This window comes from Bos indicus x Bos taurus, chromosome 26 (genome assembly GCF_003369695.1).
Source record: "Bos indicus x Bos taurus breed Angus x Brahman F1 hybrid chromosome 26, Bos_hybrid_MaternalHap_v2.0, whole genome shotgun sequence".
Classification (NCBI taxonomy): domain Eukaryota; kingdom Metazoa; phylum Chordata; class Mammalia; order Artiodactyla; family Bovidae; genus Bos; species Bos indicus x Bos taurus.
Genome location: NC_040101.1, coordinates 9,759,644 through 9,777,893, shown reverse-complemented (window position 1 = coordinate 9,777,893; position 18,250 = coordinate 9,759,644). Strand labels below are relative to the sequence as shown.

At 44.5% G+C, this 18,250-nt stretch overlaps 1 protein-coding gene across 7 annotated transcripts in view; it reads left to right on the top strand.

The window, feature by feature from the left end:
- Nucleotides 1–9,334: 9,334 nt before the first annotated feature.
- The window catches only part of PLEKHA1 (pleckstrin homology domain containing A1), a 54,636-nt gene continuing 45,720 nt past the window's right edge, over nt 9,335–18,250 (top strand). For 4 of the 7 annotated variants that reach the window (XM_027529574.1, XM_027529579.1, XM_027529578.1 and 1 more), the window contains exon 1: nt 9,370–9,647. The gene's annotated coding sequence lies outside the window, so the exon portion shown is untranslated. Of the gene's footprint in view, nt 9,648–10,272; nt 10,365–18,250 lie in introns of those variants that run through there. The other 3 variants (XM_027529575.1, XM_027529580.1, XM_027529577.1) reach the window with 2 other exon arrangements.

Genomic DNA, 18,250 nt, shown 5'->3' with positions numbered 1-18,250 from the left:
TTTATCACTAGTGCCACCTGTTCAGTTCAGTTCAGTCACTCAGTTGTGTCCGACTCTTTGCGACCCCACACATTTGCTCCTTGGAAGAAAAATTTGACCAACGTAAAGAGCATACTAAAAAGCAGACACTTTACTTTGCCAACAAAGGTCCGTCTAGTCAAAGCTATGTTTTTTTCCAGTGGTCATGTATGGATGTAAGAGTTGGATTTTAAAGAAGGCTGAGTGCCGAAGAATTGATGCTTTTGAACTGTGGTGTTGGAAAAGACTCTTGAGAGTCTCTTGGACTGCAAGGAGATCCAAACAGTCAATTTTACAGGAAGTCAGTCCTGAATATTCATTGGAAGGACTAATGCTGAAGCTGAAACTCCAATACTTTGGCCACCTGATGTGAAGAACTGACTCATTGGAAAAGACCCTGATGCTGGGAAAGATTGAAGGCAGGAGGAGGAGGGGATGACAGGATGAGATGGTTGGATGGCATCACCGACTCCATGGACATGAGTTTGAATAAGCTCCGCAAGTTGGTGATGGACAGGGAGGCCTGACATACTGCAGTCCACGGGGTTGCAAGGAGTCTGACATGACTGAGTGACTGAACTGAACTGGACTGCAGCATTCCAGGCTTCCCCATCCATGATCAACTCCCAGAGCCTGCTCAAACTCATGTCTATCAAGTTGGTGATGCCATCTGGGAAGCACCACCTGGGAAGGCCCTTATTGCTGGTAGGAATGTACAATGGTATAGCCACTCTCGAAAACACTTTGGCTGTTTCTTTTTTCTTTCCTTTGTTGCACTGTGTGGCATGTAGGATCTGTTTCTTACCCAGAGTTTAGACCTGTGCCCCCTGCATTGGGAGCACAGAGACTTAACCACTGGACCTCCAGGGAAGTCCCCAGGTCATTATTTCTTGACCCCTCCTATCTCCAGGCCACAGTGCCGGAGGCGGAGATTATCAAGATAATTAAGATATGGTTCCTGTCCTTGAGGAAGTTGTGGTCCCTTGACAGAGATGCCTCTAAATAATTTCAAACTGGAGAGCAGTGGGGTCACAGAGGAGACAGGCTCATTTCTCCGAAAGGTCAGAAAGGTTCTCAGAGACAATGAGTTTGGCTTGGGGTCTTTGTGCTTGCCTGTAGGAGTAGGCAGGTTTTATTTGTAAGAGATCAGGGGGTGGAATGAAGCTGGAGGGAAGAGCCATTTTGGGCAGAGGGAGCAACATGGAAAAAGAAACAATAGGGGAAACAACCAAAATGTCCATTTATAGGAGAATAGGTAAATTGTTCTTAATTCATAAAATGAAATGTTACATAGCAAGAAAAAAGAGCAAATTGTTACAACTAGGAGACATAGATAAATTTCACAGGTAGGATGTTGAGCAAAAGAAGTTAGACCTCAAAGAGTATACAATGTAGTATGTAATTACAATTACATGACATTCCAGAACAGGCAAAACTAATCTACGGGTGATAGAAATCAAGGAGTGATTACCTCTAGCTGGCATAGGAAGCCTTTGTGGGTGTTAGAAATGTAGTATCTTGATCTAGATGGCGGTTACATAGTTTATTGGTCTGTATGCTTAAGAGTTGCAGACATACATGTCTTAGCTCCAGCTGCTCTAACAAAATACCAGACTGGGTGGCTTAAACAGAAATTTATTTCTCATAGTTCTGGAGACTGGAAGTCGGAGATGAAGGCACTGGCTGATTCAGTTCCTGGTGAAGGCTCTTTACCTGATTTGAAGACAGCCACCTTTGCACTGAGTATTCACATTTTGGGGAGGTGAGCTTTCTGGTGTCTCTTCTTTTTTTTAGTATTTATTTATTTGGCAGCACTGGGTCTTAGTTGTAGCACGCAGGATCTTTGCTCTTTAGTTGCAGCATGCAAATTCTTAGTGAGAGCATGTGAAATCTAGTTCCCTGACCAGGGATTGAACCCAGACCCCCACGTTTGGAGCAGAGTCTTAGCCACTGGACCACCAGGGAAGTCCTGGTGTCTCTTTTTGTATGGACACCAGTGCTATTGGATCAGGGTTCCATCCTTACGACTTCATTTACCTTATTTACTTCCACAAAAACCCCAGCTCCCAAACAGTCACATTGGGGATGGGGCTTCAATGTACAATTTTGGAGGGACACATTCAGCCCATAATACAGTATTTAAGTTATCGTTGTTGTTATTCAGTTGCCTAGTCATGTCCGACTCTTTGCAACATACTCCAGTACTCTTGCCTGGAAAATCCCATGGATGGAGGAGCCTGGTAGGCTGCAGTCCATGGGGTCCCTAGGAGTCGGACACGACTGAGCGACTTCACTTTCACTTTCACTTTCACTTTCATGCATTGGAGAAGGAAATGGCAACCCACTCCAGTGTTCTTGCCTGGAGAATCCCAGGGACAGGGGAGCCTGGTGGGCTGCCATCTATGAGATCGCACAGAGTCGGACACAACTAACTCGACTTAGCAGCAGCAGCAGCAGGACTGCAGCACGCCAGGCTTCCCTGTCCTTCACTATCTCTTTGCTTAAACTCATGTCCATTGAGTCCATGGTGCCATCCAACCATCTCATTCTCTGCTGTCCCTTTATCCTCGTGCCCTCAGTCTTTCCCAGCATCAGGGTCTTTTTCAGTGAGTCAGCTCTTCGCATTAGTTGGCCAAAGTATTGGAGCTCAGCTTCAGCATCAACTATGCCAATGAATATTCAGGGTTGATTTCCTTTAGGATTGACTAGTCTAATCTCTTTGTCCAAGGGACTCTCAAGAGTCTTTCCTAGCACCATGGTTCGAAAGCATCAATTCCTCTATGCTCAGCGTTTTTTATGGCCCAACTCTCACATCCACACATGACTACGGGAAAAAACTATATTTAAGTTTTACTTCAAAGAAAAAGAAACAAATAATGCTAAGGTCAATTCCTTATTGCCAGAGATTCTGATTCAATTGGTCTAGGGTGGGGTCTCGTCCTAAGAAATATTTTAAAGCACTCAGTGATCCTGACATGCAACAAGGCTTAAGACTCACTGGAGTGGTCCCTTTTAAAGACTTCTCTCTGAGGTTCTAGGGCTTGAATCTTACAGGAGAAGCAGCCAGCTGCCAGGCTTACCCTGGGTTGCACAGACTGCAGTACTGGATAAGAAAATCAGTGTAAAGCTCTCTTTTATCTGAGGGAAGTCTTGCATGAATTGCTGGTGCAGAGACAGCTGCTGAAGTCTCCAGCCTCGGGGCAGTCTGGCCCTGTCCCCCTGCGACTGTGCAGACTTCTCAGGGCCAGCCACACATGCACACCTGCACGGGCTGCTCTTGGCAGGGGCCCAGGCTTGGCATCCCCTTTCAGCTTCTCGAAAGCCCTGCCGAGGAGGCAGGAAAGCTGGGGATTCGAATAAGCCGCAGAGGGACTAGGACCAGGCGAATAATTGTGAATGGAATCCATGCTTGAGACTTCTGGTTCTCACAGCTGCGGATGGGGGATCACCATGGGAATTCTGGGTATTGTTCAGCGCTGACTGCAGCCTCCATTGTTGGGCTCTGATTACAGCTTTTGTTTCACCATAAAGTACAGTTATTAAATGCCCAGCCGGGAACAAAGACGTATTTACATGCCAGGGGGTCGGGGAAGGCAAGTTATTTTTAGAGTTGCCCTGCTGTTAAGACTGTGGATGGGGGAAGGGCTTGGAGCGGTGGTTCCAGTTTTTAGGTATAAGTGAAAGATTTCTAAAGGAGCAAAGAGGATGGGAAATGAAGTCATCACAATCCTGTTCTAATATTCCTACGTCAATTTATTTATATTTATTTATTTTTAGAGCCAGGAGAAGCAGGGTGGAAAGAGCACTTGGGAAAGCAAATTGAAATTCCCCTGTATTAGAGATCTCCAGAGAAACAAACAGGAGATGGATGGATAGATAGATACATATACAGACATAGATACAGGAGGATATTTGTTATAGGAGATGTCTTGCATAGTTATAGAGAAGTTCCATTATCTGCTGTCTACAAGCTGGAGAACCAGGAAAAAGTGGTGTAATTCAGTCTGAGTCCTACGGCCTGAGAATCAGGGGTCCAACATTTTAGGGCAGGAGACGAGGGATGTCTCAGCTTGAGTAGAGAGAGTGAATTTACCCTACCCCTGCCTTTTTGTTCTATTCAGGCCTTAAATGGACTGGATGGTGCCCGTGTTGGGGAAGGTGATCTTGAATCAGTGTACTGATTCAAATGTTAGTCTCTTCCAGAGACATCTTCATTGACACACCCAGAAATAATGTTTTACCAGCTATCTGGGCATCCCTTAACCCAGTCAAGTGGACGCATAAAATCAGCCATCACATCCCCTGAGACTGGCATCCCGGGTCCTTCCAAAGCAGGCCCTTTTTACTTCCCCAGCACCATATCCACATGGCCCTGCTCCCCAGCCATATCGGATTCCCCAAGGTCTTAGACCAGAATGACCACTTCTGTTATCCAGCTATGTGTGTGGTCCACAGTGATTGAAAGAATTCTAGAACGTACTCACTGCCCAGGCGAGAGGCTCCGAATGTGTCATCCGCCTTGCTCAGACAGGCTCAGGAAGTGGGCCAAACAAGATCACACTGATGGAACCAGTAATACGTGCTAGGCACTTGGCTAAGAGTTTCACATGCGTTATTCCACTTAAGACTTACGATGAGGCTGTGAAGTAGGAATTGTTAGCAATTCCATTTGATAGGTGTTGAGGAAACGTTGAGGCTCAGAGAAATAAGGTAACAAGCCCAAGGTCATGGCTAGTCAGCTCAGATGGACTCCAGAGACCAGGGTGTTTGCTTGTCTTTCCTGGTGTCCACAGGGTCACCTGGTGGAAGCCGTAACATCTGCTTCTCTTCCCCCGGGGGTCATAGCACGGCGGCACGTGTCAGCCCTCCTGAACACTTGATGCACTCGTTCTTGTTGAACAGAAACATTCTTCTGACAGATGGCAACACGGATGAGAGAAACCACTGGCCTCTGATCTGAGCTGGGCTTAGCTAGCCTTAGACAGGTGAGTGGCAAGGGTCTGAGGAGGAATTTCCACTGCCTAAGAGGGGCTCATTCCCAAATTCTCCCCCAGCTTTGTCTGGAAAGAGCCTTCTAGAATTTTCCCCACCTCAGTGTGGCAATTAGGTACTCAGGTATGACCCTGGACAAGCACTTTGGCTTCAGAACATTTTCCTTTGCAAGTTTTCATGTCACTTTGGAGCAAGAGTCCACATGTTTGGGAGATGCAGGCATTGTGTGCTCTGCAATTTTGGGGCTTATCCAAATTGCAGACCTGCCACACGTGGTCAGGATAGTTAATGCATGACCTAACTGGGGTCTGATGGGGCTGGGACCTCACCAGACCCCAGAGATCACAGGGCTTGTTGGGCACCCTTAGGGCTCCCGTGGCACCAGGCGATACTCCATGCCAGGTTCCTTCTTTGTTGCCTGATTGTCCTAAGGCAGGAAAGTGCACCCAGGGCAGGTGGTCCTGCTTTCCAAACATCTGGGAGGCAGTCATCCTTCCCAACCCTCAGTTTTCTTCCCTTTGTGAGCCTGGAATTCAGGTTGGTTGCTGACCTGTTTGGAAATCCTGTTCTTGAACCTCAATAAGTATGACATATGGGCAGTCCCTCAGATCTCCTCCCTGAAGGAGGATTGTATTCCAGCTCCAGGACACAAGAATTAGCTCCAGAAGGAGAATCAGTCACCTTATCTGTATTTTGAGCAGGTCACCTCATCCTGTTCCGTCCAGGGTGATGACTGAGAATCACCCTTCCTACGGCATGGCTGAGACAAGGTACACGGGCGGGCCAGTCTTCTGACTCCTCAATCTCAAAAGCAACGCCCACAACTCCCCTCCCAGGGTGTGGGGTTCATTTTCACACCAAAAAATAGGAAAGAACTGTCTTTCACTCTCTGCTAGCCAGTTTCTGAAGGGGATAAGAAAGGATAAATGCTGGGTTCAGAGAATGTGTGATTCATATTTGCATTTTGGTGTCTCTTAGTTCTGATTTTTAGTAAAAACAGAAGTTTACTTCTGGAGTTGTTCCTTCATGTTAACTTCTGATTCTGACTCTGTCCATGAAGAGAACTGGTGGTATCCATCATTCAACAGATATTTCTACTCTAGGCACTGAGGATCCCCTGGCAGTCCAGTGGTTAGGACTCTGTACTTCCACTGCAGGGGGCAAAGGTTCTATCCCTGGTCAAGAAATGAAGATCCCCCATGCCACATCCCATGGCCAAAAACAAACCAAAACAAAACAGATAAAATCCCTGTGTGTGTGAATGTTACATTCTAGTGCGACACGTGGAGAATAAACAAGATAAATAAGTAAAATATATAATGTGTGGGAATGTGATCATTGCTAAGGAGAAAAAAATAAAGCAGAAAAAAAAATAGAGCAGGGAAAGAGCTACAAAGTGTCTGTGAAAGGAGGAAAAGTCAAGTGCTTGGTCTCTTTGTGTGACTTTGCATTATTCTCCTGACTTCTCTTCACTGTTTTAATTTGCATTGTCAAAGGAGCTAATGTCTATATGGTGGAGCAAGAGCCCAGCAGGTAAGCATACAGGAGGGGCTCAATAAATATTTTTGCTGGAAACAAGTGCTTTACACCTGCAAGGCAGGATGATGGTGATGACAAGGATGTTTTAAAGGTAAACTGCAGATTCTTGAATCCAGACTCCTCCTCTCCCTTTTCTTCAGATGACAAGTATCCATGGAATATTCCAGCATTCCTCAGTGCTGTCTGTGGGTCCTGAATGTTCTTGGTTTGCTCCCAGACTGTAATTTCAACAAGGGAATATTCCACATACTTTTTTTTAAATGACACTGAAAGCACTGTTATGTAATGAACCTCTCCATCCAAAAAAAGACTGGAGGAAAAGCAGAGAGTTTTTTTGTTTTGTTTTTTTCTTTTTCTTTTTTCTGTTTTTTTTTTTTTTTTCTGGAGGGGAGAGGGGATGGTCGTGTTTATTGGCTGATCCAGAGCCTTCCACACAGAAGGATGCTGACAGGTTCTGGTTATACTGCAGCCTCAGAGTAGCCCCGAGCTTACTTTGTTGTGTGTGTTTGGACAATTTGAGTCACCTCTCTGTTTTTCCTCATTGTCTGTAAAGGTGACTGTCAGAATCAAACCACCTTTGGGGCTTGTTACCCAAAAAGAGCAAAGGAATAATTTAAAACCACTCAGTCAATGATGTCAAATGAGAATAACCATCAGGAGAAAGAGTTGCTCTGGGTCCCATCTGGAGGGAGTGAGAGCTCTCTGCTTTAGTGGTCTGATCTCTGAGCCAGGATTTTCAGATCAAACACAAGATGTTATGTTTGAATTTCAGATAAACAAAGGAATATTTTTCTTAAGTTTAAATATGTCCAGTCTAGAATCTTCTAGGATTCTGGAGCTGGAGACCCTTCCAGACCCTCTAGCCAGGGACAACAAGCTCAAATGCCCAGAGAGATCAGGCAAATGACATCTGGTGAAATCTCCCTATTTTTAAATGTTAGCCACCCATTCAGTTAAAAATAAAACCCACTGTGTGGACAAAAGGAAATAGCTCTGGCCAGTTTATAAACTACGATGAGGCCAAATCCTTTCAACCATTGTAAAGATGAGGAAATGCGGCCCTGGGAAGACAGGTGTCAGCAAGGCGACCCAGCTAAGGTTTCTCAAAAGATAACAGAACAGTCATCTTGGAAATGCTGAAGACAAGCAGCCTGAAAGAGCCAGGGCGGGAGCATTCCATGCAGTCTAAAGAGCACTTTCCTCTCTATCAGCTTAGAGGACTCTGAGAACATTTTGGAAGGTGAGCAGTTGAGGTCACTGAGCATCAGAAGGGTAGAGTGTCACTAAGGTCATACAGGGGAATGTCCACAGGTAAGTCTAGGGCTATTTTTAACTCCACCTCTGATTCAGATGAGATAATACCTAAGTTTCCTCAAGGATCCTAAGGAAGGCAAACTCCAAATCTGGTTCTCTGCCTCATAAACAGAATTGAGTCAGGAGGCCAGCCCAAGTGCTGAGACTTTTGACCCAGTCCACAAATAAAGAAGGGGTTAAGTCATCAAGGTTCCATTCGTGTCATCAGGCTCGTCCGCACGTACCTTGTGCCTTTTGCCCCAGCAGCTTGATTTGTCTTCTGGACTTCTTCACATAAGGAAGGATGTTCTGAAAGGTGTTGCTAAAGATTTTGATGGGGGAAGGATGTGATCTAAGGCTGGGCAGGAGAAGGAAAGGAAAAAGGACACAAACGGAACAAATATTTATTGAGAGCCTAATGTTTGCCATGTGCTGCGAAAGCCGTGGCATATAATCCTTTGCCAGCTCTTTGCGTGTCTGAATGATTTTTTTTTCCCCTCAGGTTTCAGCTCAAAATTCACTTCCTCAGAGAGTTTTCCTTGACCATCCTGTCCAAAGAACTTCTCCGTCTCCCCGATCCCTCTCTTTTTAAATATATAATTTTATTTGTTTATTTTTGGCTGTGCTGGGTCTTCCTTGTTGGATGGGCTTTTCTCTAGCTGAGGCAAGTCAGGACTGCTCTCCAGTTGCTCTGTGCAGGCTTCTCATTTCAGTGACTTCTCTTGTGGTGGAGCAAGGGCTTTAAAGCCTGAGGGCTTCAGTAGCACGTGGGCTCTAATGCACAGGCCTAACTGCAGAGAAACTCGTCCCCACTACCTATCTCTTTAATTTGCTTGATTTCTCCGTTTCCTAAACAGGGGTGTATATCCTACCGGTTTAAGGACTAGCTACTAACCGCAGGCTCCCTGAGGGCAGGACGACCCTCAAGCGTGTGCCTAATGCCTCTCAAGAGATTTGGCATGGCATGGTAGGTTTAGGAACAAATATTTATGATAAGACATCTATGTTCCAACTCGTCAACTAATTGAATACCGACTAACTGAATTTTGACTAATCATTCTTTAAGTTTCCCTAAGCCTCCTGTCCTAGTAAGTAGGAGGCGGAGCTAGTTCTAGGAAGAGAGAAATTCTTAGGAGAAAGAATAATTGGCATGAAGAGCTGGTAAAGCATTTTTTCCCTCAGGTCACCCAGCAGCCTTTGAATTTTACATTTCCCGGACTGATTTATGGGATTGCTTGCAAACAAATTGTCTGCCGCGAATGAAGCCTATTTTTAAAGATCCCTGTGCCTGGGAGTTCTCGGCGGTGACACAAGAGAACCCCGAGCTCCACTCGCGAGCCAAGCCCCGCGTTCCTCCAAAACTACGGATCCCAGGATGCAACGCAGCGCGAGGGCCCAGAGCTCCGCGCGCGGCCCTCCCCTTGGAACCCAGGAGACGCCCAGAGCCCGGCCCGCCACGCCTCCGGGGGTCCGCGCGGTGCCTGCTGGGACATGTAGTCCTCCCCCCGCCGGCTGGGAGTGCCCGCTCCGGAATCTCGGCCGCCGTCTGGGGGGCTGAGGCGGCGCGGGCACGCGTGCGCAGTGCGCGGGCGGGCCGTCGTGGGCGCCGCTCCCGGCAGCTGTGGGTGCGTGTGGGACACCCCGCCTCCCAGGACCGTGGCGGTGCGGGTGCTCCGGGGGCCGAGGGCCGCCCGTGAAGTTCGGCGTGAGGAGTGTGAGGAGCGGCGCCGGGGCAAGGGTGAGCGGGGCCGGGCTCCCGGAGCGCGGCGCCTACTGAAGCGAAAGCTGGGAGGCTTGAGGGGCCGGTGAGTGCGGGGCGGCGGCGGCGGGCGGCGGCGCGGGGTCCCCGGCCCCGCGAGGCGTCTCCTCAGGCGGGGTCGGTCGGCCGGCCAGCGCGGCTGCACCTGGGCGAGGCCGCGGGGGGCCCGGGCTCACCTGCGCGCGCGAGGTCAGGGGCGGCGGGGGTCTCTCTTCCCGCGCAGCTCCCGAGCCCTCATTGTTTTCCTGACCTCGGCCCTCGGCGGCGTCCGGCCGAGGAGGGTGTGGGGAGCGCCCCGGGCGGCCGTCGCCGAGGAGCTATGTGGTGGCTCCGTTCAAAAGTACCGTCGCGCCCTCGCCTCCCGGTTGGCCCGGCCGGCCGGCCAGCTGTCGGGGGTGGTGGTGGGGATTCCCGGCGGGCGACGCCTGTCGAGCAGGGGTGACTTTCGGGGCTGTGCCTACCCCCACCCCCGGAGGGGGTGCTCAGCTGCTTTGGGCACGGTTTTCTATTCTTTTTCCTGCGCTTTCGCTTTAGGACTCGCCGAGTCAGAAGTCGACTCCGCCCAGTGTCCCCCCGCCGGCATCCTGCAGTATTCGTGCCTTTTTTACCCTCGCACCTTCGTGGTGCAATGACCATAGGGCGGTAAAAGTTGGCAGTGACTCGTCCAGGGTCACGCAGGTAGGACGGATGAGGCAAACTCAGGTCTTGAAAGCTTAAGAGGCCAGCAGCTGCCAGTCGCACCGCTTTGGGACCTGCTTGAATGGTTTGTGGTTTCTTTCGAATGCTTTCTATTGACCGCCCTGGACAGACCATCAGAGGGGAGAGTGTTGTCATAATGAAAGTGGTGTTTGGTAGAATTCTAGTTGTGTTGTGCCCCACGGCAGAGCATCTGACCCCGCTGGGCACCTCAGCAATGAAACTAGATCGCTCTTGTTTGGGGGCAGATCTAAGAGGAAGTTATAGAAGATATAGCCAGGCAATTTGTGCCATTTTTCCCCCTCCTATTTCACCGTCCAGTCTTCAACTGCTCGTTTTCTTACTTTACGGTTGATCGTTGTCAGTTTTGTTACGATTTTCTTTGCTTTAACGAAGCCATTGCCGTTTGTGAATTAGTTTTTCAGCTAGAAAAAATCTTATTTCCTGTGTGCTTAATGACTGGAACCAATAGCGCACTATGCGGTTTATACCTTTGTCTTTTGTCCTAGAACTACTCATCAGTCGGCTTTATTTCCCCCAGGCACTCGGCTTCCAAACTTTCTGGGTTAGTTTAATGCCGTTGAAATACTTCTGAGTAAAATTTGGGTACCCTTTATATGATTCAGACAAAAATTTGAAAAAGTAATTTTGTAAAACTGTTTTTCTTCGCAAAAGACTTTGAAGAATTGTTATTTAAAAAAATAGTAAGATTCTTTCTGAATAAAAAGCCTATTTTTTTCATACTCAAATTTTCATATTAACATGTTTGTGGCAAAAAATATTTCCCCAAAGAGTTTGTTTAAAATATTCCTTAATTTGGTCATATCTCCCCGGGGGAAATGACATGTTAGAATATTTGTAGATTTAAGCAAGAATAAGCTTAGCAGAATTTGAGTTAATAGTCAATTTTGTAGAGCTGTAAACCCTACAGTGTATCCACTGACAGGGTTCTCTTGAAGAGTATACCCATATCAAAGGATATGGCCATGACTTTGTGGTAAGCAGAGGATAACTTTAGTGACATTGAGAAGATGTGATTTGTATGAAACTGCTTTCTACCTCACTTTATCTTGTTAATTAGTATTTTTATTGTTGCTTTGGCTAAAGGCGGGAAGTAGCAGGTTTGTATCCCCCCTCTCCTAAGTTTTAGCAACATAGCAAAATAGGAAAGAACTGGTGTGTAAATTTGAGTTTGTCATAGATAAGGAGAGACAGTGAAACAGGATAAGTAAACAATTGTTAGGAAACTGCCATGAGTTCATAAGCCGGAAGGACCTTTTTAGAATTGTTTAAGGACATTAAGAATACCATTGAGTTATTTAAAAAGTCACTGTGGGCAGTACTCACAGGTTGGTTGTTAATATATAGGATGTGATATTGAAGACTCCTTGAAAAGTACTTGGGAAAGGTGGAAACATTTTATCTTTTTATAGGGCATTTTCTCAAAAAACATTTAATGCACCTTAAAAAAATAAGACTTTTATTTAAGCCTGAAAGTTTTTACAGCCCTACTGCCAAACCCACAGTGAGTTCTGCTGATGACAATTTGTAATCCAGAATAAAATCTGTCAAGTAATTTATTAGTGTAATTTAACTTGGGCTTTCACATTGATGCACTGCTTGATGTTAAATAATTCTTGTTTAAATAACTGTCATTTAAGAATGAGGGAGATAAATAGTTTTCTGAACAAAATGTAGTAATTAGTCAGATGTGACAGTAGTTACATTCTGCCTTTATTAGAAAATTCCAAGTTCTGTGGCAGTAACTGCCAAAGCTGTGAACTAAGGTAATATACAAATATTGCTTTTTTACATGCTTGAGCATTTTACTTTTGATAATATTAAAATTTGATTTTAAATTTCAAAATGATTTGCCTCACATTTAGATCTACAATAATACAATAAAATGGCTTTGGTAGGAGATAAATATTAAAATTTAGCTTTATTTCTTTTGAGCATTTGTAAGTCCATAGCATTTGGAAATTTTATTGACTGGTATCAGGAAAGACTTCTTAGAGTAGAAACTTTCTGTGGCCTTAGACACTTGTCTGTAATGCTTAATTATTTTTAGAAATATAAAAGTGTAGGATTTTTCAAATATAAAAATAAAAATTATTGGTATTTGCTGTAGCCATAGGATTTTGTTGTGCTTAATGAGTGACATCAAACCGTTTGAACTCTGAGTGATTTCTTTTCCTAGTAGCTGCTGTATAATAAAGAACATGTGAGTTTGTAATTCCTAGAAGATATTTAAGCAAACATGTGTTTGCTGTTTATTTTGGTAAGCCTTTGATTAGCTGAGTTGCTTTGATTCAGGAAGATGGTATTTTGAGGATTTTATATTGTAAACATTCTTTGAACTGGAATTTCTGTTGAATATAAAAAAATCAAAGTCATTTAGGATTTTTTTAACACTTAAATCTATTTAAGTCATGAGAGTTTTAAAAATATTGAAGTCAAATATTTTTTCCTTCATGAAACTCTTATCAGACTTATCAATCTGAGAGTTTTATTGTTCAAAAAGTTGCGGTTTTACTCTGTTGGACAACCTCGCCTTTAATAGTTTAACTATTGAAATCTGGATTCTGGATTCAAGAAGTTTAACCTCTTTTTGAAGAAAGGAGAGTCACAAATGCTTAGAATTGGAAGCACTCTCAGAGGACTTCTAATGTAGCGTCTTACCGGGTACAGTAAATCCCCCTTGGGAATTTCCACATCAGGTGTTGCTCTCATTAGTTGAGGGCAGTGATGCTGTTCCATGTGTCCTCAGGTCATTGAGCAGTCTGAGCTTGGTGAGAACCAGACTTAAGACGATTATATTTTTCAGCATCGACTGCTTTCAACCATGCTTTGTTGGATCTTCCCTCTTGCTACCTCATGACTCCATGGGCAAGTGGTAGTTTTTCTATCATTTACAGCTTTTAAAAGCTCCAGTCTAAACTATTTCAGTTTAGACCTTCAGTCTATGAAAGCCCCTCTTCTTTACCCCAGTATCTGGCCACATCATCCCCGAAGCACTTGCAGTGGGGAGGGGTTGTTACATGCTCCCTGGATACCTCTTTTCCCTCTTTGTCGGTCTATTTGGACAGGGACTAGTTAGAAGAAAAATGGGAAAAGGCAACTATTTCTCACCATCTTAATAAAGTTCTTTTTTGATTAACAATGGCAGGCTGTTAATGTTGACTGGTAGGCTTCCAAACTGGAAATTTTGGTGAGATCTTGCAGGGAAACTCCCCACTGCACAGTCCTTGGGTATGACATTTGCTGTGGGTAGACCTTTACTAACCTACACTCCGTCCTCCTTGTTCCTGTCCTCTCAGTCTGCCTGCTGACCATATGAGTGTTTGGGGATGAGGTGGGTTTCGCTCTGCCATCCAGATTTTTTGATAACAGAAAGACAGCTCAAGTCCAGCTACCTTCTGTAATTTTCACTTAACTCACTGGAAGCTTATTTCCTCTTGATGTCAGATGTCAGCATTCAGGCTGCTTAAGTCTGCTCCCTTTCTGTGCACTGCCTGCCATTTCTCAACAATTCTCCTTGTCCCCCTGCTCATGTAGGCCCCGGGACAGTCACTCAGTCTCCCTCATAAGCCGACATCTAACTGGAGAATGGGGTGACGCTCTCTTCTCCTCGTGGGCACTTCTGATCTTGGTGAATGATTCTCTTGGGGCCCCCTTCTGCAGTTTGTGGGTAGACAGCATCTTCAATTCCCTGTGTTCTTCCTGAACACTGAAATACTTTTCATTTTTTCCCCTGTCTTCTGTCAAGTGATTGTATGGAGTGGAATGATGGTAAGGCATCAGTTAGGGTACCACAGCCCTGGGTTGTGTGGGGGGGGGGGAGGGGGCGCGGGTGTTGGTGCCAGACTTCACGAATGTTTGATCCTTGATCTCTGTATATCTTTGGCTTTGTGTTTGTCAACAGTTTTGGGACAAGAGTACTTCCACTCAACTTCTAATCAGCAAATAGTACTGAAGTCCTGTGGGCCTCATGAAGTCTCACTATGCAGAATTTAATTTTTCTTTTCTTTCTTTCTTTCTAATTTTTGTTTTATTTTTATTTTTTACTCACTTCATGGTTCCTGACTGATGAAGTGTTTTTAACTGTGTGTGTCAATTTATGAGTGTTTGTATGCTCTAACTACTCCTAAGAGCACAAGTAAATCTGAAGGATAGACTTTGTTTTAATACAATTTTATCTGTTTCATCATCTAAGCAAATCAGTTAAATCTAAACAATTTCTCATCAGATGAGGAAAAAGGAGCTTTCTGTCTGGAAACTTAAATGTTAATATTTAATGCAATAATTATGGATTCCTTAATATTTCATTCAGCAAATTGTTACTTAGTCCCTTCCATATTCCAGCCACTGTTTTAAGCACTGGAGAAACAATAGTAAATAGGAAAAAAAAAATGTTGCTGTCATGAAGCCTACTTTCCAGTGTCGGGAAACAGACAAGAAATAGATAAATAAGTAAATGATATTGTTTGTTAGCATTAAATACTAAGAAGAGGAATGAAGCAGAGAAGGGAGATGGGAAGGGGCAGGACAATTTGGAGCATTTTCAGTTTTCAATAGGATGTCAAGAAGGCTTCACTAAGAGAGTGATATTTGAGTGAAAAGGCTTTGAGTGGGGAGCTTGTCTAGTGTAGCAGGCATCCAGTGGCCAGATGTGTAGCTAATCAAGGGCGTTTGGGACAGGTTGAGTGGGGTAGGTGAAGCCTGTGTATCTTTGTAAGAGCTATGGTTTTTACTTTGAATGTGATGGGATTGAGTTAAAACAATGATTCTTAACCCTGGCCGAACATGGGAATTATTGGGGAAGCTATAAAAATGTATCGATGCTTAGATCCCATCTCCAGAGTTTCTGATTTAGTTGGTCTGGATGCCCTAGTCTAGGCATCAGGTAATTCTAATAAGCAGCTGAAGTTGCAGAGTTTTTTTGAGCAGAGTGACATTATACAGTATTGAAGAGCATGGGCTTTAGAGCCAGATTCCCCTGGTTTGGATCCTGGCTCTGCTACTTCTTAATCATGTGACCTTGGACAAGTTATTTTTAAAACCTTCTGTGCTTTGAAAGAGATCTTAGAGAAAGGAATTCCCTGGAGGTCCAGTGGTTAGGACTCCACACTTCCACTGTAGGGGACCCGGGTTCAATGGAACTAAGAGACTCATGGAACTAAGAGACTCATGGAACTCTGCTCAGTGTTACTTAGCAATCTGTTTGAGTTTGGGGGAAAATGAATACATCTATATGCATGGCTGAGATCCTTTGCTGATCACCTGAAACTGTCATATTGTTAGTCAGCTATACCCCAATACAAAATAAAAAGTTAAACAAAAAATCTTCTATTCTTTGGTTTTCTCATCTGTAAAATTGTTGTTATAAGGATTAAATGAAATGAATGTTTAATTGCAGATATTGAATAAACACTTGACTATGTGTTTTAATGAGATCACTGACAGCTTTATGGAGAATGGAGTGAAGTGGGAGGGGAGCCCTTGGAGTAATCCAGCTGAGAGGTAATGATAGCTTGGGCCACAATGGCAGCAATGCATCTGGTGAGAAGTGGTGGGATTCTGGATGTATTTAGAAGATGGAGCAAATAGGATTTGCTTATGGATTGGACATGGAACGAGAGAGGTCTTGATCCAGTGTGACTCCAGATTTTGCCTGAACAGCTGGAAGAAGTGAATGACTGTTTACTGAGATGGGAAGGACAGAGGGGAACAGATTGCCAAGGGGGTATATCTGCACCCAGTTTGTTAAGTGTGAGATGTCTCCACTATCTCCCGAAGTTTGCTCAAATTCATGTCCATGGGGTCAGTAATGCTTTCCAACCATCTCATCCTCTGCCACCCCCTTCTCCTTTTGTCTTCAATCTTCCCCAGCATCGGCATCTTTTACACTGAGTCAGCTCTTTGCATCAGGTGGCCAAAGTATTGGAGCTTCAGGTTCAGCGTTAGTCCTTCTGGTGAATATTCAGAGTTGATTTCCTTTAGGATGGACTGGTTGGATCTCCTTGCAGTCCAAGGGACTCTCAAAAGTCTTCTCCAATACCACAGTTCAAAATCATCAATTCTTCAGTGGTCCGCTTTCTTTATGGTCCAACTCTCACGTCCATACATGACTACTGGGAAAACCATAGCTTTGACTATACAGACCTTTCTCAGCAAAGTGATGTTTCTGCTTTTTAATATGCTGTCTAGGTTTGTCATGCCAGTCCATTTTAGTTTGCTGATTCCTAAAATGTCAATGTTCACTCTTGGCGTCTCCTCTTTGACCACTTCCAATTTGCCTTGATCCATGAACCTAACATTCCAGGTTCCTACACAATATTGCTCTTTACAGCATCGGACTTTGCTTCTGTCACCAGTCACATCCATAACTGGGTGTTGTTTTTGCTTTGGCTCTGTCTCTTCATTCTTTCTGGGGTTATTTCTCCACTGATCTCCAGTAGCATAATGGGCACCTACCGACCTGGGGAGTTCATTTTTCAGTGTCCTATCTTTTTGCCTTTTCATGCTGTTCATGGGGTTCTCAAGGCAAGAATACTGAAGTGGTTTGCCATTCCCTTCTTCAGTGGATCACGTTTTATCAGAACTCTGCACCATGACCCGTCTGTCTTGGGTGGCCCTACACAGCATGGCTCATAGTTAATCACTGAGTTAGACAAGGCTGTGGTCCATATGATCAGATTGGTTAGTATTCTATGATTGTGGTTTTCAGTCTGTCTGCCCTCTGATGGAGAAGGATAAGAGGCTTATGGAAGCTTCCTGATGGGAGAGAATGACTGAGGGGGAAACTGGGTCTTGTTCTGATGGGCGGGAATCATTTTAGGAATCAGCAAACTAAAATGGACTAGAATGGGTGAATTTAACTCACGTGACCATTATATCTAATCTACTACTGTGGGCAAGAATCCCTTAGAAGAAATGGAGTAGCCATCATGGTCAACAAAAGAGTCCAAAATGTAGTATTTGGATGCAATGTCAAAAACGACAGAATGATCTCTGTTCATTTCCAAGGCAAACCGTTCAATATTACGGTAATCCAAGTCTATGCCCTGACCAGTAACGCTGAAGAAGCTGAAGTTGAACAGTTCTATGAAGACCTCCAAGACCTTCTAGAACTAACACCCCCCAAAAGGTGTCCTTTTCATTATAGGGGACCGAAATGCAAAAGTAGGAAGTCAAGATAACACATGGAGTAATAGGCAAATTTGGCCTTGAAATACAGAATGAAGCAGGACAAAGACTAATAGAGTTTTGCGAAGAGGATGCACTGGTCATAGCAACAACAGAGAAGACTTCCAACAACAGTCTTCCAACAACAGAGAAGACTCTACACATGGACATCACCAGGGGGTCAATACCAAAATCAGATTGATTATATTCTTTGCAGCCAAATATGGAGAAGCTATATATAGTCAGCAAAAACAAGCCCGGGAGCTGACTGTGGCTCAGATCATGAACTCCTTATGGGCAAATTCAGACTTAAATTGAAGAAAATAGGGAAAACCACTAGACCCTTCAGGTATGACCTAAATCAAATCCCTTACAATTATACAGTGGAAGTGACAAATAGATTCAAGGGTCTAGATCTGATAGAGTGCTGAAGAATGATGGATGGAGGTTCATGACACTGTACAGGAGACAGGTATCAAGACTGCCCCAAGAAAAAGAAATGCAAAAAGGCAAAATGGCTGTCTGAGGAGGCCTTACAAATAGCTGTGAAAAGAAGAGAAGCAAAAGCAAAGGAGAAAAGGAAAGATACACCCATTTGAATGCAGAGTTCCAAAGACTAGTGAGGAGAGATAAGAAAGCCTTCCTCAGTGATCAGTGCAAAGAAATAAAGGAAAACAATAGAATGGGAAAGAATAGAGATCTCTTCAAGAAAATTAGAGATACCAAGGGAACATTTCATGCAAAGATGGGCACAATAAAGGACAG